Source organism: Lissotriton vulgaris, chromosome 8 (assembly GCF_964263255.1).
Source record: "Lissotriton vulgaris chromosome 8, aLisVul1.2, whole genome shotgun sequence".
In the NCBI taxonomy this organism is placed as follows: Eukaryota; Metazoa; Chordata; class Amphibia; order Caudata; family Salamandridae; genus Lissotriton; species Lissotriton vulgaris.
Genome location: NC_141696.1, coordinates 1,562,639,551 through 1,562,664,514, shown reverse-complemented (window position 1 = coordinate 1,562,664,514; position 24,964 = coordinate 1,562,639,551). Strand labels below are relative to the sequence as shown.

General features: G+C 47.1%; 1 protein-coding gene across 1 annotated transcript in view; it reads left to right on the top strand.

The window, feature by feature from the left end:
* VTCN1 (V-set domain containing T cell activation inhibitor 1) overlaps positions 1-24,964 on the top strand; it is a 210,484-nt gene that overhangs the window by 21,463 nt on the left and 164,057 nt on the right. The gene's annotated exons all lie outside the window — the stretch shown is intronic.

Here is a 24,964-nt window from a genome sequence, read left to right as displayed (position 1 = left end):
AGAAGACCGTCAACAGTCAGCTCGCCGCCTTCCTCGAGTCTAACGGCTCCCTCGACCCCTCACAGTCTGGATTCCGAGCCAAACACAGCACCAAGACCGCCCTCATCGCAGCCACAGACGACATCCGAACACTACTCGACAACGGGGAAACAGCTGCACTCATCCTCCTGGACCTCTCCGCAGCGTTCGACACAGTCTGTCATAGCACCCTTCTACAGCGCCTCAGAGACGTAGGAATCCAAGGAAAAGCACTGGAATGGATCACCTCGTTCCTCACCGGAAGAACACAGAGAGTCCGCCTCCCACCATTCAAGTCAAAGGCCTCTGAAGTCATCTGCGGCGTGCCACAAGGATCGTCACTCAGCCCCACCCTCTTCAACGTCTACATGAGCCCCCTCACAGCCATCGCACGCCAACACAACCTCAACATCATCTCCTATGCCGACGACACCCAGCTGATCCTCTCCCTCACCAAAGACCCAAACACCGCCAAAACCAACCTACACGAAGGGATTAAAGACGTAGCCGAGTGGATGAAGAACAGCCGCTTAAAACTGAATTCAGACAAAACGGAGGTCCTCATCCTAGGATCATCCCCCTCTGCATGGGACGACTCATGGTGGCCACCGGCCCTGGGCAGCGCACCCTTACCAACGGACAATGCTCGCAACCTGGGATTCATTCTAGACTCCTCCCTCTCGATGACCAGACAAGTCTCATCATCATGCTTTAACATCTTACTATGCTCAAAAAGATCTTCAGATGGATGAATGAATGAAAATATTTGTAGAGCGCACAATGGCCAAAACGGCTTCCTGGCGCTGAGAGCTCTAAGGAACAGAACAGACAGGGCCAGGAGGTTTAGCGGGGGTAGGCCAGGGCAAACAGAAAAGTTTTAAGCGCTTTACGGAAATGTGAAAAAATGGGGATAGAACGCAAAGAGAGAGGAAGGGAGTTCCAGAACCGGGGAGCAAGAACAGAAAATCTAGTTCCACCAGTGCGAGATTTGTGGAAACGGGGAACAGTGAGGAGGGCAGAAGAGGATGAACGGAGAGTGCGGGCAGGGATGTGACGGGAAATCAGAGAATTGATGAAAGCCGGTGCAGAGTGATCAAGGGCCCGATAAACAAGGCACCCTAGCTTGAACAAAGATCTCTGCAGGATGGGTAACCAGTGGAGGGATTTGAGGACAGGAGTGATGTGATGGGTTTTGGGTAAGTGAAAGATGAGACGGGCAGCCTGATTTCGGATAGCTTGAAGGAGGCGGGTTTCATAGGCAGGAATGCCTGCGAACAAGCTATTGCCATAATCAAGGCGGGAAGTGATGAGGGCAGAAATAATGATTTTGAGAGAGTCAAGAGAAAAGAAGCGGGAGATTTTCCGGATCATCCGGAGGGAGAGGAAGAAAGAGGACACCACGGCACTGACTTGGCCGTGCATGGACAGGTCCTGACTGACCTTGATGCCCAATGTTTTGACGGAAGGAACCGGGGTGGGAGGGGGGCCAAGAATAGGGGGCCAGAAGGCAGGGGACCAAGGGCTGGATGAGCCGCCAGTCAAGACAAGCTCAGTCTTATCTGGATTGAGCTTGAGGTGGTTGGCGCTCATCCACCCAGAAATAAAGACCATAGTGGAATGAAAGAAAGAAAGGGAGTGAGAAGAAGAAGAAAGATCAAAGACGAGCTGGAGGTCATCCGCGTAGTTAAACACGGAGACCCCCAGCTCAAGGAGGGAAGAGATAAGTGGATGGATGTAAAGATTGAAAAGAAGGGGAGAAAGGGAGGAACTTTGGGGAACCCCACAGGGCACCGGGAGGGGGAGAGCGGAAAAGCCGGGGAGGTGAACAGCTTGAGGACGTCCTGTCAAAAAGGACGTGATCCAAAAAGGGCAAGGCCTTGTATGCCCGCTGCGCTGTCACGGTCCAAAAGAATGTTATGGTCGACCGTGTCAAACGCAGCGGACAGGTCGAGGAGAATCAAAGCTTGGGGAGAGTTAACGTCGGCCTTGGCTTTAAGCTCGTCGAGGACGGCTAGCACCACGGTTTCGGTCGAATGACCCGAGCGAAAACCTGCTTGGTGAGAAGCAAGGAGTTGGTTCTGTTCGACATAAGCAGAGAGGCAAGAGGTGACGTAAGATTCCAGAATTTTAGCAAGATAGGGAAGAAGAGAGATAGGTCTGAAGTTGGAAGGGAGAGAAGAATCAAGACCAGGTTTTTTAAGAATGGGGGAAACAATAGCAGATTTAAATGAAGAAGGGACCAATCTGGTGGAAAGAGAGGCGTTGAGGAGGGAAAGAGGGGTGGCAGGACAAGAAGAGAAGAGAGTTTTAAGAATACGGGCAGGGGCACAATCGGTGGAAGAGCCAGACTTGGTTTTGGTGAGCAGAGCTAAGAAAGAGTCCAAGGAGAGGGGCGGGAAGGAGGAAAAGGAAGATTTGGGCGCAGAGGGAACAGAGTGAATAGGAGTAAAAGGAGTAACAGAGATGTTAGATTTGATTTTAACAATCTTCTCGATAAAGAAGTTGTTTAACAAAGAGCAGAGGGCCTGGGAGGGAGTGAAGTGAGGGCAAGCACGATCAGAGGTGGCTAAATTGTTGACCAAGGAGAAGATTTCTTTGGATTTGTTGGCCGAAAGAGTTACTTGTTCGGAGAAATACTTGGTCTTTGTGGCCAGAATGGCCTTCTTGTACTCTTTAAGAAGAGATTTGTATTTGGCCTTGAGGTCGGGGCAGTAGCTACGGCGCCAAAGGCGCTCCGAGCGTCTAAGTTCCAATTTGAGGATCTTGAGTTCCGAGTTGAACCAACGGTGGGCCTCATGAGGGCGAATGGACTTGACTAACTTAAGGGGGGCTACTAAATCGCATGCGGAAGATAGCCAGTTGCCAACTGCAGCGGTCTGTGAGTCAAGGGAAATGCCAGTAAGGTCAGGAAGAGAAGAAGCAAGGGAATGAGAGAGAGGAGACAAGTCAGCACGATTCCAGCTACGAGAGAAAACATTCTTGGGACGAGGGGGTTTGTAAGGGGAACCAATGTTGATGGTAAAGGAAATGAGAGAATGATCGGACCAGGTACAAGGGAGGATGCTGGGGGGGGAAACTATGTCCTGGGATGACCAGACTTGGTCCAGAATGTGTCCAAGATTGTGGGTAGGGACCAGTACATGGGATTTAAGGTTGAGGCATAAAAGAGTGGCCTTGGACGCTGAGTCCTCCCTGGGGTCGCCAGGCCAGTAATTGAAGTCCCCTAGCAGGAGGACAGATACCCACTGAAACAAGAAAGACGGTCACCCAAGCACTTGTCACAAGCCGACTGGACTACGGAAACACCCTCTACGCCGGAACCACAGCCAAATTACAGAAAAAACTCCAACGCATTCAGAACGCCTCCGCCCGACTCATCCTAGACACAATCACATCTCCGGTCACCTGAGAGACCTTCACTGGCTCCCCGTCAACAAGAGAATAACGTTCCGCCTCCTCACCCACGCACACAAAGCCCTCTACGACCTAGGACCTAAATACCTCAACACGCGCTTGACCTTTTACACCCCCACCCGCCAACTACGATCGTCTAATCAAGCCCTCACCACGATTCCACGCATCCGAAGAGCCACCATGGGAGGAAGATCATTCTCCTACTTAGCGGCCAAAACCTGGAATTCTCTCCCCACCCACCTCCGCCTCACACAGAACCACCTCTCCTTCAGAAAACAACTCGGCTATTTGATAAGTAGCGATCCCCCCCCCCCCTCAAGCGCTTTGAGACCCTCTGGGTGAGTAGTGCGCTATACAAATTTTGACTTGACTTGACTAAGGAACTGACACATCACCTTCCCTGCAACACTTTCGTTGTATAGCGTTACGCATCTAAAGGTACATTGAACTCAAAGACTCGCATTTTACATCTAAAGAGAACTAAGCTATTTCTACCACTTTTTAAGTACAGTATTGTGGATTTTTGTCTTTTGTGGTCTTGTGTTAAATGTATATAAAAATACTTATTATTATGCTACAACTTGTGTGGTGTCCATCTGTAGTGTTGTCAATGGGTTACTGAAGTGTTCACAAATGCTTTACACACTGCCTCTGAGATAAACCTGCCTGCTCGTGCGAAGCTAATAAGGGAGTGAGCAGGGGTTATTTTAGGAGTGTACCCCCTTACACTGACTAGAGGCCAGGGTCCCTATTTGGTCAAAGGTACCTACCTCTGCCAACTAGAGACCCCCAAATCTAACACGTAGTAGATGCGTTTGCAGAGTGGTGGAGAAAAGGGGCTGGGCGTCCGACCTGCTCTCAGGAATTCCACTGTGTAGGACTAACAGGAGGTACCAGGAGGGCTTCTTGGCCCCCTAAGTCCCTCAGGAGTAAAGTGGACGTCATCCCCAAACCCATACTGTGCATAGTGTTCCTGGAGGTGCATTTGCAGAGTGGTGGAGAAAGGGGGCGTGGCCTCCGAAGACATCTTAGCAATACCACTGTGTGGGACTTACTGAAGGTAACAGGAGGGGTAGTTGGCCCCAAAGGATGTCCATGGGGGCTAACTACCCCTCCTATTGCCTCCAATAAGTCCCACACAGCAGCCTTGGTAAGTTCTCAAAGCAGGCCATGCCACCTTTGCCCACCAGTTAGAAAACACACTCCATGGCACGCTCTTGGATTGGGATTAAAGTCCTCTTCACTGCTGGGGGTCCTTAGGGGCCAACTGGCCTACCTGACACCTCCATTAAGCCCCAGATAAGGGGTTTGCTGAGATGTGAACACAGGCCATGCCCCCTTTCACCACCACTCTGCAAACACGCCTCCTGGCATGCTCTTGGATGGGGGATGAAGTCCCCTTGCTTCCTGAGGATCCCTGGGTGCCAACTAGCCCTCCTGTTATCTCTAGTAAACCCACACAGCTGGATTGCTAAGAGTGGTCCGAGGCCACGCCCCCTTTTTACACCACTCTGCAAATGCACCTCCTGGCGCACTGCTGCTCGAGGGATGAAGTCCACTTTAGTCCTGAGGTCCGCCCCTTCTCTTTTTTTTAACCATTTTCTTCCAGTTTTTCTTGTGACGCGGTTTTACCGAGTCTCAAGATGGCTGCCAACACTTCTTGGTTTGGAGTGTTGGCAGCCAATCAAAATTAAGCTCGTGATCGGGAGGGTTCGCAAATCCACCGTGGTCACCAGATATCGATATTTGTTTATTTTTGAAGTTCTCAGGAACTACTGAACGGATTTACACCTTTTAATAAGAAGAACGCTTTCTGAACGAAGACCTACCTTTTTGCCCAAATTGGTGTACTTCCATTCAGCATTTTGGGCTGTAGCTTTGTCTAAAGTTTCCTATGGAAATTAACATACAGAAAAAACATTTTGGGACCCCTAAGCGAACCATTAGTTTTGAAATTTTACGAAGATTGGTCAAACGGCGCCAAAGATATTGGCAAAAGAAATTTTTTTTTAATTGAAACGAGGTCCTATCTATAACTATCTATCTATCTATAACTACCTCCTGGTGACCGCCAGTAGGTAATATATATATATGTATATATATATATATATATATATATATATATATATATATATATATATATATATATATATATATATATATATTCACTGAAAAAACCATAGGTTTCACACCAGTTATAGTTAGGAATTAGCATTTAAAGAACCTATTAAATTCACTGAAAAAACAATAGGTTTCACACCAGTTATAGTTAGCTGGAAATTTTACTGACATAAAACCATTGAAATTCCCACGTTATAGTTAGTTGGACTCACTGTAACTTGTGCACCTGCAATGCACTGCAGATGACATCACATATTACATCACTCATGACATGGTCAGTGACATCGCTCATGACATCACTGATGACACCATCCAGTGTATGTGTGTCTTTCTGAAAAATCAATATGTTTTATATATGTATTTGTAAAGGTCGATGGACAAATAAATGTTTAAATAAGTGAGTAAATGGATGTTTATTTTTAATAAAATATTGATTGGTTAACTGGCTTATAAAGTGTAACTTAGTGAATACATATATTAGCGAGTAACTTTTAAATATTGAAATATATGTATCAGTGTTTCACTTTGTGTATACGTGGCTGCATGGGTTGGTGACTGACTCACTGTTTGTATGTGTTTTGAAGACAGCATATGTGCAGGACTGTATGGGTGGATGAGTGTGTATATGTGTGTGTTAGTGAGTGAATGCCTGCCTCACTAGTGTCTTTATGAGTAACTACATATGTTTTAATCTAGTATATGTGAGAGTGAGAGATTGAAAGAGTTCCTGTTTAAATAAGTATGTGTTTCTATAATTGATTGTTTAAGAGAGTAAGTATGTGTAAGTTTCCTTAGAAGGAATGTGCTAGTGTGTGTATAGCTGTATATGCAAATAAATGGATGTTCAATAGTTTATTTGCATGTGTGAGTATGTGTGTGAGTAACTTTTGGATGACTGTCGGTGTGCAACAGGATGTATATGTGTATCACTACATATGGTGAGTGAGTATATGTATGAGTGACTATATAGAACTGTTGCTGAATGAGAGGATGTTTATATAGATGGTGGAATTACTGAATTGGTTGTTGTAACTAGTATGGGTATCTCCGTTTTTTGAAAATGTTAGTTTCTATTTTTGAATATGTGTTTCAAGGGTTACATTACTCTGAAAGGAGGTCTGTCAGTCGGTCACAAGGATGGTGTCATCAGTGATGTCATGAGTGATGTCACTGACCATGTCATGAGTGATGTAATATGTGACGTCATCAGCAGTGCATTGCAGGTGCGCAAGTTATAGTGAGTCCAACTAACTATAACGTGGGAATTTCATTGGTTTTATGTCAGTAAAATTTCCAGCTAACTATAACTGGTGTGAAACCAATTGTTTTTTCAGTGAATTTAATAGGTTTTTTAAATGCTAATTCCTAACTATACCTGGTGTGAAACCTATGGTTTTTTCAGTGAATTTCATAGGTTTTTTAAATGCTAATTCCTAACTATAACTGGTGTGAAACCTTTGTTTTTTTCAGTGAATTTCAAAGGTTTTTTAATAGCAAATTTCTATAGCTATGAAATGTAATATTTTTTACAATGAATCCTATATTGTATATTTATGTAATACTATTTTTTTTATGTATATTGTTCATGTTTTTTAAAAATATTTTTTATTTTTCTGCCCTGGAGCGCTCCCGGTGCGCGACTCGGTGAGCGCACCGGTAAGCGCAGTCTTGCGGCGCGCCCCAGGGTGTGTACCGGTGAGCGTCCCGTTAGCGCTTTTGCCGCGAACGAAAACATCATCGTGACGTACGTGTAGCCGCGTCTGCGTGATACGCACGGCGTAAACGCACCCGGAAGCACTCGAGCGCATACGATCGCGCAACATAAGCATCCGACGCGCTTACACGACGTGCCCCTGGGCACGCCCCGGGGAGCGTCCGGGAGCGTGTAGCGTAAGCGCGTCAGGTCATGTGACCTAAAAATAACACTTTTTATTGGTTCAGGATAGTTTGGTTTCCAAATGATGAATGCCCTGGTCATGTGACTTGAAAATAACACTCTTCATTGGTTCAGGACAGTTTTTTTTTCCTAATTATGAAAGCCCCCACCTTTTTTCCTCATTCTCACTTTGTACTTTGAGTGAAGAAGACCTGTTGAAAGACCTCTCTGTACCTTTTTGGACTGAAAAATGGCTTCAGTAGCAGCAGCAGCAGGAGCATCTCAGCCACCACCACCACCACCACCACCAAGAGGACCACCACAACACCACAGTGGTGGAGATGAAGAAGAGGAGGAGGAGGAGGAGGAGGAGGAGGAGGGGAGGAGGACATTCCTGCCAGAAGATAATACCCCATATAGGCCAAAGCAGCACATTATATGGGAGTTTTTTTCCAACCCAAAGGACCAAAAAAAAGTAAATGCGCCAAGGGTTAGTTGCCTAATCTGTGGCATTGAACTTTCAAGGGGAACCCTAACTAGAAATACTCATTTGGCAATAACACCATGATTCGCCACATGCAGCGCAGGCATCCTAACAACTATGCTGCGGCAAAGGTCCGGGAACTGGCCAGAAACACTCCCCAATCTTCACCCAGCACCTCCAAAAGAAAGCAACCCACTCCATCGGGACCAGAGACAAGGGAGATGGTCCCAAACATACAACCCCAGTTTGGGCAATACAAGATCACTTGTATATTTTGTGGTAAAACCATCACCTATGGTGAGCAAAGCATAAAGCTCATCAACCGTGCTGGTGACAACCACAATTGCCCCAAAAAACATAATTTTTCCTGATTTTTTTTTGCTCCAGTTGAGTTGTTTACAATTCCCAGTTTTTTGTTTCTCCCCATAAAAATAACAAAAAAAATATAAAATTGTTCATAAAAGCCAAAAAAAGTACAAAATGTTCAAAAAACCTTAAAAAAATATAAAACAACAAAAAGAAGAAAAAAACAGTTCTTTTTAGAACTACCTCCAATTTATAAAAAAAGGCTAAATTTTTTTAAAACTCGGTCATTCTTTTTCCCCCATGGTACGCTCCCCGGTACGCTCCCCGGTGCTCGTACCGGGCGCTCCCCCCGCGCAAATCGAAAAAAAATACATTTTTTGCCCTGCGGGGCCCTTTTATGGCCCCCACATCAAACCTAGGGGGTCAGGGGGGGTCTAATCTGCACCCTTTTGGTCATTTCCCCCTTTGTTTTTGCCACCTCTTGCGTCTCGATCCTACCGAGACACAAGATGGCGGCCGCTCCGGACTGTTTGGAATGTTGACAGACAACCGAGAGCTATTCAGCTTTCCCCGCGCGAACTCGCGTAGCGCGCTGGTTCACGCCCCGGTGTGCGTACCGGGGCGCGCTTATAGATATATATTTTTTTTTAACCTAAATTACTCAAAATCCACTGGAGCACATATCTTGAGACATAGCAAAGGCACATCGGGCTACCAGTCCCTACAATTTTGCCAAGTTTGGTGGAAATCCATTCAGTCGTTCGGGCTAAAAGTGAGTTCGACCACCCTATGGATATTAACAAGGGGAAAACACGTTTTGGGCCTCCCCTTTTATCTCGGCCCCCGCTTGACGAATCCCCCCCAAACTTTCAGGGAAGGACCGGAGTGCCGCGAGGCAAATTCCTCAACCGTCACCAAAGTTATTCCCAATTGAATGTTCCAAATTCCCTATTCAAAATAATCCTACTATAACTACCTACAGGCGACCGCCAGTAGGTAATATATATATACCCACAAACTTTCACAGGTGCACAGCATTGACTGAGGGGAGGGGCGGACCTACGCCAGTCATCTAGAGGCAGCAGGAGCTTACGAACTTCACAAGACTTGCATTAGGTGTTGGGCACTGAAGAAGGCAGTCCTTGTCGAAATGAATTTGCCGCCACCGCGACTGCTGTCTGAATAATAAAGTCTACCTCACCTGTTCCCCTCCGGGTCCTGCTTCGTTCTTTTTGGGAAGAAGTCTACTGCCACATATTATGTGCCTGCAAGTTGCACATTTCAGGAACCCCCGCCGCGCCATTGGTTTGGATCTTGCTGGCATCGCTTCACGGCATTCTACACGTTCCAGGGATGGAATATTCAGAATCCGCCTCTGCTTGAGGGGGCCCCGAGCAGTTGAGGAATCCCACCTCTGTTTGGGCACTATGATCCCCGCATTCTTGTCCCTGCTACACGGACCTGCTGATTCTAGGGGCTGCGGCGGAGCGAGGGGACCAGAGGGCGGACTCGTTGTTCGGAGGGCGGCTGCTGCCGTCATTTCGCCCTGCTCACAGGTGCCGCCGTGGACATTCCATTCCACACTTTCCCCATTACACCGGCCCAGGGTGCTCTCATCATTTGGCATCCTGGGAGTTGAAGTCCTGGATTTACCCACGAACTTTCACAGGTGCACAGCATTGACTGAGGGGAGGGGCGGACCTACGCCAGTCATCTAGAGGCAGCAGGAGCTTACGAACTTCACAAGACTTGCATTAGGTGTTGGGCACTGAAGAAGGCAGTCCTTGCCGAAATGCATTTGCCGCCACCGCGACTGCTGTCTAAATAATAAAGTCTACCTCACCTGTTCCCCTCCGGGTCCTGCTTCGTTCTTTTTGGGAGGAAGCCTACTGCCACATATTATGTGCCTGCCAGTTTCACATTTCAGGAACCCCCGCCGCGCCATGGGTCTGGATCTTGCTGGCATCGCTTCACGGCATTCTACACGTTCCAGGGATGGAATATCCAGAATCCGCCTCTGCTTCAGGAGGCCCTGAGCAGTTGAGGAATCCCACCTCTGTTTGGGCACTATGCTCCCCGCATTCTTGTCCCTGCTACACGGACCCGCTGATTCCAGGGGCTGCGGCAGAGAGAGGGGACCAGAGGGCGGACTCGTAGTTCGGAGGGCGGCTGCTGCTGTCATTTCGCCCTGCTCACAGGTGCCGCCGTGGACATTCCATTCCACACTTTACCCATTACACCGGCCCAGGGTGCTCTCATCATTTGGCATCCTGGGAGTTAAAGTCCTGGATTTACCCACAAACTTTCACAGGTGCTCAGCATTGACTGAGGGGAGGGGCGGACCTACGCCAGTCATCTAGAGGCAGCAGGAGCTTACGAACTTCACAAGACTTGCATTAGGTGTTGGGCACTGAAGAAGGCAGTCCTTGCCGAAATGCATTTGCCGCCACCGCGACTGCTGTCTGAATAATAAAGTCTACCTCACCTGTTCCCCTCCGGGTCCTGCTTCGTTCTTTTTGGGAGGAATATATATATATATATTATATAGGCAGTGTAGAAGCGGTAATCCAAAAGCCAACAAAGCCCACTTGGGCGACGTATTAAATATCCTCTCCCTATACTCAAGTCTACACCGAACAGAGTTTAGCGGCTAATATGTGCACTTTATTTTGCCAACTTTGCACACAAATTACCCTTTTATCGAATATGGATTCAATGTATTTTACATATGTAATCTTAAATTTTTGATAATATTTTAAAGGGTGTGTATATATGATGAAATATTACAAATAGGGTTGGTGTATATAGGTGTTATTGCTGCTATTATGGAAAATGTTTAATATTTTATAATTGCAACTTTGCACATATTTATATATATTTTACATATTTTACCTATTTATTGTGAATTTTGCACATGTCTCTGGAGTATTAACAAAGGAGGGAGTTGTCAAGAAAATACAAAAAGTAAAGCAAATGAAAATGCAAATGTAAAAATTCTTTCAATGCTTTTAAACTTTGGATTAGGCTGAAGTATGTTCGTTATTTCTATAGGCCTGGGATCATGTGACTGTTTCCTGTACTACAAATCACGAGGTGAATCACGACCATGTCATGTGATCAAGGGCTCCAGGGCGCGAAACGCGTCATGGTGGACAAGAGGGTGCACGAAAAATAAAATATGCACTAAAACTAACCTGAATGGGTCCGATTCGTTATTCTGTTTCCAGTTTTTTTGTTACAAGCAACGAAGTTCTTGGCATATATATATATATATATCCCAGCGGCCAGGCTGCCGCTCAAAATCAATCCAAAAGTTGCCCTGTAGCAGGAAGACACATCTCAGTGGGATGATATAAATCATTTATTAAGAAAGCCAGCCCGTTAGTCCCGAGTCAATGTTGCAATCCTTACGCGTTTCTGAGCCCTTCGGCTCCTTCGTCAGAGGGAAATGGCAAAAGGACAGCTCACTCGGCTTTCTCAGGTACGTAAATGCATGCACTCCTCATTGCCCACTGCTGGGCCTCCATCACGCAATGCTGGTACTTGAAGTTTACAGTTTGCAAAGCCAATATTTCTCCCCAGTGGGCGCTGTACTAGAAGCCACATATTAATGAAATTTCACCCCAGTGGGCCTCCGGACTGCAGAGCTTGCTGAATAAGTTCTTGCCCACTGCACCCTCATTTGCGGGGCGAAAGATTTCCACACCGAGGGCCCCGCTGCTGCGGTGGCGTCTTCCCAGCGGCCAGGCAGCCGCTCAAAATCGATCCAAAAGTTGCCCTGTAGCAGGAAGACACATCGCAGTGGGATGATATAAATCATTTTTTAAGAAAGCCAACCCGTTAGTCTCGAGTCAACATTGCAATCCTTACGCGTTTCTGAGCACTTCGGCTCCTTCGTCAGAGGGAAATGGCAAAAGGACAGCTCACTCGGCTTTCTCAGGTACGTAAATGCATGCACTCCTCATTGCCCACAGCTGGGCCTCCATCACGGCATGCTGGTACTTGAAGTTTACAGTTTGCCAAGCCAATATTTCTCCACAGTGGGCGCTGTACTAGAAGCCACATATTAATGAAATTTCACCCCAGTGGGCCTCCGGACTGCAGAGATTGCTGAATAAGTTCTTGCCCACTGCACCCTCATTTGCGGCGCAAACGATTTCCACACCGAGGGACCCGCTGCTGCGGTGGCGTCTTCTTAGCGGCCAGGCTGCCGCTCAAAATCAATCCAAAAGTTGCCCTGTAGCAGGAAGACACATCGCAGTGGGATGATATAAATCATTTTTTAAGAAAGCCAGCCCGTTAGTCCCGAGTCAACGTTGCAATCCTTGCGCGTTTCTGAGCACTTCGGCTCCTTCGTCAGAGGAAAATGGCTAAAGGACAGCTCACTCGGCTTTCTCAGGTACGTAAATGCATGCACTACTCATTGCCCACAACTGGGCCTCCATCACGGCATGCTGGTACTTGATGTTTACTGTTAGAAGGGGCGGCCCCAGAGGTCAGGTTATGTCTACCCGACTGCTCCGTGACCCACCTCTCTCACCAATAATGCCGAGTCTGGACGAGAGGTCCCCACTCGGGAGGACTTCGAGTAATGAATCGTACACACTGAGATCACACCACACTTACGAACGGACACCACGCTGTAGGTTTTCAGTAACACGTTCTTTATCAACAGGAAAAGGAATCAACAATCTTATTTACAGGTGATTTAGGGATCGTAAAGTCTCTGAGATATAGGTAACAGGGTAGCGGGACAGTCTTAGTTGTTCGGCCAGTACGATGTGTACCCTGCGCACAGCTCTCAATCCTCGAGGACGGGGGGATACGGAGGATGATAATCGCACTGGATGTCCCACTCACTTCAGGTCAACTCAGTTCGGGTTGGTAGCGTCGATGGTCTAGCCAGACCAGAGTACTTGTTGAGCCGCGACGAAGTCAGCAGGGCTCGATCCGGAGGATAGTTCTTGAGGAGCCACGACCACGTCAGCAGGGCTCGGGATGTTGATGCAGATCTCTAAGGTTCCAGATCGAGCCGCGACGAGGTCAGCAGGGCTCCGAGGTTCTGGTTCCGTAGATGCGATGAAGAGTCGCGACAGCGTCAGCAGGGCTCGAAGAGTTTCAAAGTTCAGTTTTCCCCAAGGGTCAGCTGCGATCAGATCAGCAGGGCTTTCTTGTCCAGGATACAACTGCCCGCTAGTTCTTGGGCGGGTCTTGATGTAGTCCAGTGGCTCTTTGATGTCCGGACTCTCGCAGGCAGAGGTCTTAGGCCTTGGGGGCTGGTCGTTGGTGAGGTCCGGCAGTTGGCCCTTTGTTCTCTTTGAGGATGTGTCCGGGCAGGCTCAGACACCCAGCAGGGTTTGGAGCCAGCACTCGGGGAGGTCAGATGTGCAATCGAAACCAGCTCCCAGGGGATGGCCAGAGGTGTGACAGAAACCAGTCTCTCAGGGGAGGCCGGAGGTGCAATCGACACTCCTTGTCTTATCTCACTTGGGGAGCCCTCACCCTCCCAGCGGGGGCTGGCGTGTCTGGAGGTAAACAGACATAATATCGAGTCCAAAATATCGATTGGACAAAATATCGAGTAAAAAATAAAGACTGGACAAAATATAGACTAGACAAAATATAGACAACAAAAATATCGACTAATATCGACTAGAATAGCCAAAATATCGATTCAAAAATATAGACTAGACATAATATAGACTAGAAAAAATATAGACAACAAAAATATAGAAAATAAGGTAAGTTAATATTATTTAATAATATTTGAGTAATATAAATCTGTAGCGGATTGTGGGTTTATAGGGAAATAGGGTGGGAAGTAATTTAATTATAAATAATTAATTATGTAAATTTAATGTAATTGTTACTTAAATAATAATTGGTAATTAATTAAAATATAATAGTTAATTAATTAAAAATGATTAATTGATAAATAATTAATTTTTAGTAATTTATTTTCTGTAGCGGGTTGTGTGTTTATAGGGGAATAGGGTGGGAAGTAATTTAATTATAATTAATTAATTATGTAAATTTAATCTAATTGTTAATTAAATAATAATTGGTAAATAATTAAAATATAATTGGTAATTAATTTAAAATAAATAATTGATAAATAATTATTTTTTTAAAATTTATTTTCTGTAGCGGGTTGTGTGTTTATAGGGTTCAGGGTCAGTTTTCAGTTTTTGGGTAAAGGGGTATTTTTAGGGTTCAGGGTCAGTTTTCAGTTTTTGGGTAAAGGGGTATTTTTAGGGTTCAGGGTCAGTTTTCAGTTTTTGGGTAAAGGGGTATTTTTAGGGTTCAGGGTCAGTTTTCAGTTTTTGGGTAAAGGGGTATTTTTAGGGTTCAGGGTCAGTTTTGGTTTTTTTGGTAAAGGGGTATTTTTAGGGTTCAGGGTCAGTTTTGGGTTTTTGGGGTACAGGGATATTTTTAGGGTTCAGGGTCAGTTTTGGGTTTTTGGGGTACAGGCGTACGCTTTCTCTACTGTAGCACCCACTGGAGTGGGAATAGTAATTTTTACCCCTACGCTATCCAACGATCTCTGTAATGTAGCACCCACTGGAGTGGTTACATTAAATTTAAACCTTTTGCTATGCCACGGTAAATATATTCTATATGTTTTATTAATAACATGTATTTATATATATATATATATATATATATATATATATATATGTATTATTATTATTAATTTTTACATTTACATTAATTATGTAATAATGTTACATTTATTTAATAATTTTAACAATGTTTATATTAAATATATGTAATACTATAGTAGTTTTAACTTCTTTGAAAGACATAAAAAAATTGATATTTTGACAGTCTATATTTTTAACACCCGATATTTTAAAGTCGATATTTTTGTACTTACCTTAGTGAAGATAGAAAGTCGATATTATGTCCCTCGATATTTTGTCATCGATATTTTGGGAACTCGATATTTTGGTAGTAGATATTATTTCAGTGATCCGTGTCTGTAGCCTGAGTGTCGCTGGGGATGGAGGTCATGGTAGGCCCAGGGAGTCAGGGATCTCGGGAAAGGAAAATGGCTGCCGGTGGGCCTATGGGGCCATGCAGGGTCTAGCGCGCAGGGCCGGGGAGGAGTACGGTCGTATGCTGGGGCTGGTCGTCGGCGTTTGGGCGGACATGGACAGGACAACCAGGGATTTCTGGGTGCGGGGCTAAGCTAACGGGGCGCTGAAGATGGGGGGGAACCACACCACTAGGCCGGGTCCAACACGCGCCCCCCCCAGCTGAAAGGCGGAGAGAACTACCCATCCCCTTGGGGGTTCTCTTCACTGAGACGGAAGAATCGGGACAGGCCGCCTGCGTTGGCGTGGTCAACACCTGGCCGGTGCTCAACAGTGAAATCCATCCCCTGGAGGGAGATGGACCATCGCAACAATTTGGGGTTCTCCCCTCTCATTTGCATTAGCCACCGGAGAGGTCGGTGGTTGGTTTGGACCCGGAAGTAAGTACCGAACAGGTAGGGCCTCAGCTTCTTAAGGTGCCCAAACCACCGCGAAGGCCTCCCGCTCGATGGTGCTCCACCTTTGCTCTCGAGGGAGTAACCTCCGGCTAATGAAGGCCACTGGCTGATCCAGGCCTTTCTCGTTCATCTGGGACAGTACGGCTCCAATGCCATGCTCGGGCGCGTCCGTTTGGACCACAAACTCTCGGGAGTAGTCGGGGGCCTGTAACACAGGGGCAGTATACATAGCGTGTTTCAACGCTTCAAACGCTTCTTGGCCGGCGGGGGTCCAGATAACTTTCTTCGGCTGGTTTTTGGAGGTCAACTCTGTGAGGGGAACTACGATGCTGCCATACCCCTTTATGAATCTTCGGTAGTATCCCGTGAGTCCTAGGAACGCCCGCACCTCCGTCTGGGTGGTGGGGGCCTCCCAGGCCACGATTGCATCGATCTTGGGTTGGAGGGGGGCCACGAGGCCGCTCCCGACCTGGTGCCCCAGGTATCCCACGGACCCTTGTCCGATTTGCCATTTGCTGGCTTTGATGGTGAGACCCGCCCTCTGCAGGGCTAACAAGACCTCCCGGAGGTGGAGGAGATGTTCGGTCCAGTGGGAGCTAAATACTGCGATATCGTCCAGATACGCGGCACTGAATTCCTCCAACCCAGCCAGTTCACCTATGTAACTTTCATATTTTTTACCACCCCCGGGCACTAACGAATCCTTCACTGACTACCTCATGGAAGTCATCACGACCAAGTACTCCCCCAACACCAAAGACATTTTCCTAGGCGACTTCAACCTGCACTGGAATGACCCCAACGACCCTCATGTCAACACCATCAAAGACCTCATGACTGATCTAGCCCTGACCCAAGCTTGCTCCCTCCCAACCCACTCGAAAAGGGCCACTCTAGACTGGATCATCTCCAAGGAGACAACCGTCAAAATCATATCGATCGACCCTTGCGATTGATCAGACCACCATGCCATCACCTTCCTGCTACCTGGCACCTGCAGGACAAGGACACCACAACCGGTGCTCCTTAAACGCTGGGCCAGAGACACCAAAAACCTTGACCTCAATGAACTTGAGATTCGCTGCAAATCCGACCTCCCCATCCCCCCACCACATCACCTCAGTCAGTGACCTAAATGATAACTACTCGGTTACTATGTCGAACATCTTGGATGACCTAGCCCCTCTTAAACTAAAAAGAACTCAAGTCAAAGATAGAAACCCATGGTTCACTGGTTCCCTCAATGATGAGAGGAGATCCCTCTGACAAACCGAAAGAATCTGGAGACAGCACCCCTCAGCAGATCACCTAAAACACCTCGCAAACTCTTTGAGATGGTCAAACTTCAATCGAACAAACTGTCCAAAACAACGAAAGAAACCCCCAAGTCTCTCATCTCTTCTGAGAACTTCTCCTCATTTTTCGCAAACAAAATTAAAGCCCTAGATATTGAACTCAAGGCTGCCTCACTCCCCCCTCCAAACCTTGACCTTCCAACGCCTCTCCCCTTGCCGCCACGATACGCACCGAAGAATTAAGCACACTGGTCCGAATTCACACCCTATGATGAACACGCTGTCGCTAAAATCCTCTCAACCCTGAACCCTAACAACCATTTCAACGACCCGCTCCCCTCGAACTGTCTTGCGACCGTTGCCAAATCTAAAATTCCTAGCTGGACTGGGATAATCAATGCCTCTCTCTAACAGGGATCAATACCGGCCTCACTGAAAGCTGGCCAAGTCCTCCCCATTGTGAAAAGCCCTCATTGGACCCAGCCTCCCCAGACAACTTTAGACCAATTTCCAACATTCCTCTCTTGGCCAAAGTGCTGGAAAAGTGTGCCCAAACACAGCTAAGTCACCACATCAACAACTTCCATCTACTCGATGACTGCCAATCTGGATTCAGACCGGGTCACAGTACTGAAACCACCATGCTACACATTGTCGATGAGGCTCTTCTAGCCCTTGACCAAGATTAAACCTGTCTCCTGATCCTCCTTGATCATTTCTCCGCCTTCGACTTGTGTTTGAGCTAGCTGTAGTCCATTGCTATATATTCTTGATTTATACGTGATTTAATGTGTCAAATTGCCTAGGTTGTTACTTCTCAAGTGTACCTATTTCCCTGACCTAGGAATTACAAAATTCGTTAATTCAGGGGGTCCTTGTTACATACACATTCATTTCTCCGCCTTCGACATGGTCAACCACGAGATGCTACTCGAATGCCTTAAACTGAGAATGGGATTAGATGGTACAGTCCTCGACTGGTTTAGCTCCTACCTTCAAAACCGATCTCAGATATTCTTAATCAACGGCAAACTGTCCGCCCCCTCCATGGTCGCGGTGGGAGTCCCGCAAGGATCAATGTTGTCACCCACCCTCTTCAATCTCTATCTTGAACCCCTTGCCGAAGTCCTTCGCACTGCAAATATCTCCTTCCATATGTACGCTGATGACACTCAGATCTACATAAAAATATCTTCCCTTGCGGAGATCCTCACCTTGAATGAGGCCTCGAAGCTGACCGTCAGATGGCTCTCCTCCAACCAACTCAAACTCAATGCTAAGAAAACTGAGTTCCTTTTAATCTCCCCGCCCAAGAACAACCCTGAGATCCAGCCATCACTGCCTTAAACTGTTCTCCAACCATTGTGGATTCTGCCAAATCTGTGGGATTCATCATCATCATCATCATAAAATCTTTATTTCGGTAAATATATCACCATAAAAGATATACATAAATCATTTCCAAAAATATTAAAACATAGAATGATAAAACGTCACAGTCCATCCAGGTACATAAAATTTCCTATGTACAGAGTTTCTGGTTTTGTTCTACAGTCAATCAATAATCAGTGACCAGCCTTAGGTATTTGCTTCTCAAGTACCACATTGCTCCTAGGTATTTGGTGACAGCAAAGACAATGTGATCAGTCAAGTCTGATTTAAGAACTCTAAACGCGGCCAGGCACTCCGCGAACCCCATGCTCCTACATATGAGAATGATCCATTTCTTACGGGAGGCGTGGTAAGCTGGACAAAAAAAGACTATGTGGAGTTCTGTTTCATTGTCCACCCCGCAAGCCGGGCATTGGCTAGTTGATGATTTACTCCACTTGCTAGTTAGAGCTCTGATAGGGAGAGTCCCATGCCTCCATTGTAAATATAATTTCCTGAGAAGTGGAGGATATATTTTATCCAAGGCTGGCTCAAGTCTATAGCTGTCCTTAATAGATAAAAAGGACTCCGTATGTGTACCCAGAGTTTCCTGTCGACAGAGTGCCGCTAGTTTACTGTCATGGTATGCCTTTGCCAGACTCTTTTTGGAAATTAGTGGACATGCAGATAGAGGATCAGACCAGAGAGTCGGTAGGCCCAGTCCCTCCAACTCAGTTCTAATGTATTTGAGCCACTTAATTTTCCCAGCGTTGGGCATGGCTAGAACTTCCTGCAGACCCTGCCTGTAACTGCTCAATTCTGGAACTGCCCACAACCTACGCCAGTAAACGAGGGGACGCAGTGCCAGTTCTTCGCTTAGGGGTCGGAGCCCTAGATCTAACCTCAGTGGCACAAGAGGCGTGCTAGGTGGGAGTCGTACTACCTGTCTTATGAACTTATTCTCCTCTTTCAACAGATCTGAGGAAGATACGTGCCCCCAAAGCTCACAACCATACATGGCGGCCCCCCTTGCCTGTGCCTTATAAATCTGGAGTGGTGGGCCTACAGGTTTAATAGATGACCTATTATTTCCCATGAGCCTCAAAACCCCTCCCGAATACTGGGCCAGTTTCAGTAGTGCTTTCTGTTGGTGTGTGCACCAGGTCATGTTCTCATTTAACAGGAGCCCAAGATATTCAAAAGTACGCACCCTTTCTAGTCTGGTCTGGCCGATGGTTGGGGCAGTTCGTAGCCTTTGTGGGGCATTAAAGACCATAAATTTAGTCTTTGAGGTGTTAACTTCTAGGCCATGTTCCCCACAAAATTCCACAAAGCCATTTAGGATGCGTTGTATCCCCATTGGGGATTTTGAGAGGAGCAGGGTGTCATCGGCGAACATTATCGCCGGTACCCTGCTGCCTGCCAGCTTTGGGGCGTCCGAGTTGGCAACCCCACCAAGGTGGGCGATTACCCCGTTGACATAGAGGCAAAACAGGGTTGGCGCAAGCACACAACCCTGCCTGACCCCCTGTCAACGGGGTTACTGTCAGTCTTTTTCAATATAGTGAAGTCCCTGACTTTAATCCAGTCCTTAGTTCGGACCAGGAGGTAGTCAATCCGTGATTCGTGCCTTAGTCTATTAAAGGTATGCTGAGGTGGATTATCACCTTTAAACCGGCCATTGCAAGCCCTTAGTGAGTGGGATAAGGTGAGGGACATTATTTGGGTGGCTAGGGGAGACCATGATTTTACCGGCGGGCCCGACAAATCGGATATCTCCCAGAGTTCATCTTCTTCATTGAAGACACCATCCAGATGATCCGGTAGGGGTTCATACTGGATGTTAAAGTCCCCCCCCCCCCCATTATAAGTGATGGGCAGAGGATCGCACGGTCAAGAAACATAGCCAGCTCCTCAATTGTTCCTGAAGTGCCTGTGATGCCAACCGGTCTAGAGTATACATTAATTAATGCTACTCTATCACCGGACGCCCACTCCAGGACGACACACTGGACGTCCGGTGAGTCGGTAACCATGTTTCTTGCCTTGCATCCAAGGTGGGAACTTACCCAGATTGACAAGCCACCGGACTGTCTGCCCCTCCCACCCCATTTTGCCACGACCTCAAAGATAGCAAACCCTATGTGGGAATGCTCTTCTCTAGCCCATGTTTCTTGGAATAGACATATGTCGTATTCCTCAACGAATTCCAACCACTCTTGTGAATCAAGTTTATTACCTAACCCAGCCACATTCCAGGACAGTATCTAGAGTGTATTTGGTGCCCCGCCCTCCTCACTATAATTAGAAGACAGAGGGCGCCTACTTGTCCTGCCCTGGGGAAAGTTAGGGGAAAGCATACCCTCTGGGGCCAGTGGACAAATTACATGTAGCATATCAGCTGGGCATGGGAGAATAAGCTCAACTTCTTCTTTTTCATGATCAGTGGGTATATCCAAAATGGAATGGTCAGCAACCTGTTTCTCTGTGTGCTTGGTTTCCCTCAAGGTTTGAATGCAATTTCTTGGGAAATACGGAGGTGGTGGCAGTGTTTCATTCACCCTATCAGGTGTTATTGAGGAAGAACAAGGTGGAGGATAAGCAGAAGAGTAATACAAATCTATCAGGGGGGAGGCGTCAAAAGCCCAGTGATAAAGTCAATCCACATCCTCGAGGCATCCAAATCTGTTATAGGTAGGAGCCCCATTCCACCCTCCATGTTTATCTTGCCAGTGATTGAATTGCCCACCCTGCACAAAATTTCGTCCTGGGATCACGTTCCAGTTCCGGTTTGCCCCCATATGGGAATGGGAACGCGGTGGGTAGAAGTAGGTAAGTGATCTAGTTGCTATGGGTGAGTAGGCACCATGGTCACTCTATGAGTGGATAAAATGTGCAGTGTTAGGATCTTCAAATGAGACAATTACACAATCACCTGAGAGGGATTTGTGCGTGGACCCTATCCAGGGAACCCGTCGCACCATAAGAATTTTACTTCTGAGGTGATTAGGCAATGGCCTGTTCACATTAAGCCAGTGGATGACCTTATTTTTTAATGACCCAAAGTCCTCCTGCTGTTGATGTGGGATTTCTGGCACCCCCGTCATGATTGCTACATAGGGTCTAACATCAGGGGGGAGATCCACATAACCCCTATAGTGATTTTTAGATCTATCTCTCTGTGGGATAGCGTTGTGGGTATCTCGATTTTCTGGCCTCAGGGCTGCCTGCACTTTAGGAGCTGGCACAGGAGGTGCCGGGAGCTGATTAACACATCCCAATACTTTATTACTGGGAGTGCTTGCAGGGACCTTATGCCGGGGTTTAGGGACAGGTTTTATCACCGGAGAGGATGGTAAAGTGACAGCAGCTACTATTGGAGTGTGACTTGCAGCAGGTTAGCTAGTTGGTTTATTACCAGATAGGGTCAGGGTGGCCAGGTTTAAAATACTTTTTTCAGTCTCGAGATGCTGAGTTTCCATTCGAGACAGTCTGACTTCCAGTGGGGTAAGGAGTTTTTTTAGCGTTTCCCACACTATCGTTAGAAAATCCACATCCTTTCCTTGAATCATACAAAGCGGTGCCCCACCATTCTCACTTTCAATTATCAGATTCTCGTGCTCCCTCAACAACTTCAGTGGACTAGATTCTAGTGCTATAGGGCAATTATTTTCTGCAGAGGGTGGAGGGAGAGGTGGCTGGGCTAACACTTGGGAGGGTATCTGCGTCTTCGCTACCTTAGCCTTTTTCCTAGAATAAGCAGTTGTGGCCTTGCACTTCCGCTTCTGATTGGAACCCTTGGTCTGGATTGGGGTAATCCTCGCACTCAAAACTGTAGAATCAACAGTTGTTATTGTCGATAATAGAGGCCCCTCTTCCCCTCCCGCCCTGCCCGAAGATATATTGGGAGTGGGGGTTGCTTGGCATTGGGACCCTGGATTTACTACCAAGGCTATGGGAGGTGAGACTGGTGGGTGATGGATCACTGCCTGTGTTAAAATCGATACTGGTCGTGAGGTGCGATCCGGTGTTTTCGCATGAGCAAAATGCCCAAGCGAGGATTTCTTAGCAATAGCCAGTTCCTGGGAAAGCCTTCTGGCAGCATCGAGTTCGATGGAAACCCTTTTCTGCATCTTGCTAATCTCCAAGTCTATAGCCGTGTTTGTTCTATGAAGAAAGTCATTAAGAGTGCCATTTTTCAGTTTACCCTTTGCTGCTCTGCTTTTATACTCTTGTGTAGACATTGTAGCGTGTGCTTACCGGTGAGAGGGTGACAGAGGGTGTAGTTCCAACAGCACGATAGGAGGGTGACAAGGGGAATAGCCCGGACCGGACTCTGCCGTACTCGAACGGCCTCAAACGGCCCGCTCTTTGCCCGGTCTTCGCCCCGGACTTCGCCCCGCGCGCGTCCCGCGTGCGCGTGGGTAGGTGGTGTTAAGTAGACAGGGGGAGGAGTGAGGGCGGGAAGAGTCGCAGGTGCGCTGATGGCCGGAGCGCTACTCCTGCTGGGACTCGCAGTCCCGCCCTCGTGCACCACACAGGCTTCTGCAGCTCCCCAGACGATCCAAGGCACTACAGTACAGGGAACAATCATCTAGGCAATCTGCTTTCCCCGCAGTGGTTGCGTGCTCCGACGAGATGAGAGAGAATCCAGGTTAGGTCACAGGCTGCGAGCGGCTCCCGCAGAGCGGGGGCCGCGAGCCGACTTTATGCTGCAGGTGGAGGAGTGAGGGCGGGAAGAGTCGCAGGTGCGCTGATGGCTGGAGCGCTACTCCTGCTGGGACTCGCAGTCCCGCCCTCGTGCACCACACAGGCTTCTGCAGCTCCCCAGACGATCCAAGGCACTACAGTACAGGGAACAATCCGCTAGGCAATCTGCTTTCCCCGCAGTGGTTGCGTGCTCCGACGAGATGAGAGAGAATCCAGGTTAGGTCACAGGCTGCGAGCGGCACCTTGGACCACAATTTGAACATGCAAGACCATGTCAACGCAATGGCCAAATCTGCCAGATTCCACCTGAGCTACCTATGGAAATTGAAACCTTTTCTTGACGCTCCTGACATAAAATTAGCAGTCCAATCATTAGTTATTTCTCTACTGGAATATGGTTGCTCCAACCTCTACGGCTTGCCTAGGATCTCGCTGGCTCCCTTAAAAACCTCCTCAATGCAGCTGCCAGACTGCGTACAGGCTCGAGAAAATTCGATCACATCACTCCTCACTTGAAAGCTGTGAACTGGCTGACCGTTGAGGCTAGGATCCACCTCAAACTGGCATGCATCACACACAAGGCCTTACACTCTAACTCCACTTTTTCACTTTTTTCACTTTTCACTCTAACTCCCCTGCGTATCTTGCACAGAAGCTGGTATTATCTGAAGGAAGCAGAAACTCACGATCGGCTAACACCCTCCTCCTCCGGCCTGCACGCTTTAGGAAAACAAAAATTTACAATCGAGCCTTCACCGGATCTGCACCAAGAATATGGAACTCCCTCCCTCCTGACATCAGAACAATCCCCTCCCTTGCACGCTTCAAGAAAGAGGCCAAATCCATCCTCATGGGTAAATTCCTTGGCTAAACCTGCTCCTCAGCTATCTAAGAGACTATGGCCTCATCTTGCGACCATGTACAGCACTTGTGTGATTTCCTGCCTATTGTATGACTCTTGTCTCTGTAAAATGCCCCGATGTATAGTCTCTCCTTCCCCAATTGTATAGTATTGTTTGGAATCTCCTGCCCACCTTATGACCCCTCAATTCTGTAAGCTCTATGATGTACAGGTCCTGTGATATACTACGCTCTATACTACCCTTTGAATATGTAAAGCGCTCTGATACCCTCACAGGTCAAGTTCGCGCTCTATAAAACCTTAAAATAAATAAATAAAAAATAAATAAGGCGATAGGGTCATTCATGGTGGCATGCTTAGGTACCATTGGCATTCATGCAATGATTAGTCCACAGGCACATAAAGAGCCAGTAGGAGAAAATTCCATTTATGGAGTAATGTAGGGTTTTTGTTGGAGAATGAATTTTTAAAAACCTCAAATTGCATCGATTTATTTGACTGTATTAAACATTCAATGTGGGAGTTAATATGCAATATGTACCGAAGCAATAGTATGTCTACTATGTTTACTAATTGGCTGCTTGCACATGCACTTTATAAAGCAAATGGTGATGCCTGTAGGCTGTCATGTGATCAAGGAAGGGATCTCCCGAAACGCGTAATGGCGACAATGGCTAAATAAAGAATTGCACGAACTTCACCGGGTCCACGCTCGTTTGTTCTACAGAAGTGGGAGTGAAAGCGAGAAACGAAGGATATATATATATATATATTACCTACTGGCTATCGCCAGTAGGTATATATAGTTAGAATTTTTTCTCTATGGGACTTTTGAAAATTCTATGTCTAATAACTTTGGCGTTTGTGGACGGAATCGGCTGAAATTTTCAGGAAAATGGCACATTTTGATTCTGAGCAGCCCCTGAAAATTTGGGGGGGTTTCGTCAAGGGGGGGCCGAGAAAAAAGGGGGGTCCCAAAACGCGTTTTTCCCATTCATTTTTCCATAGGGCG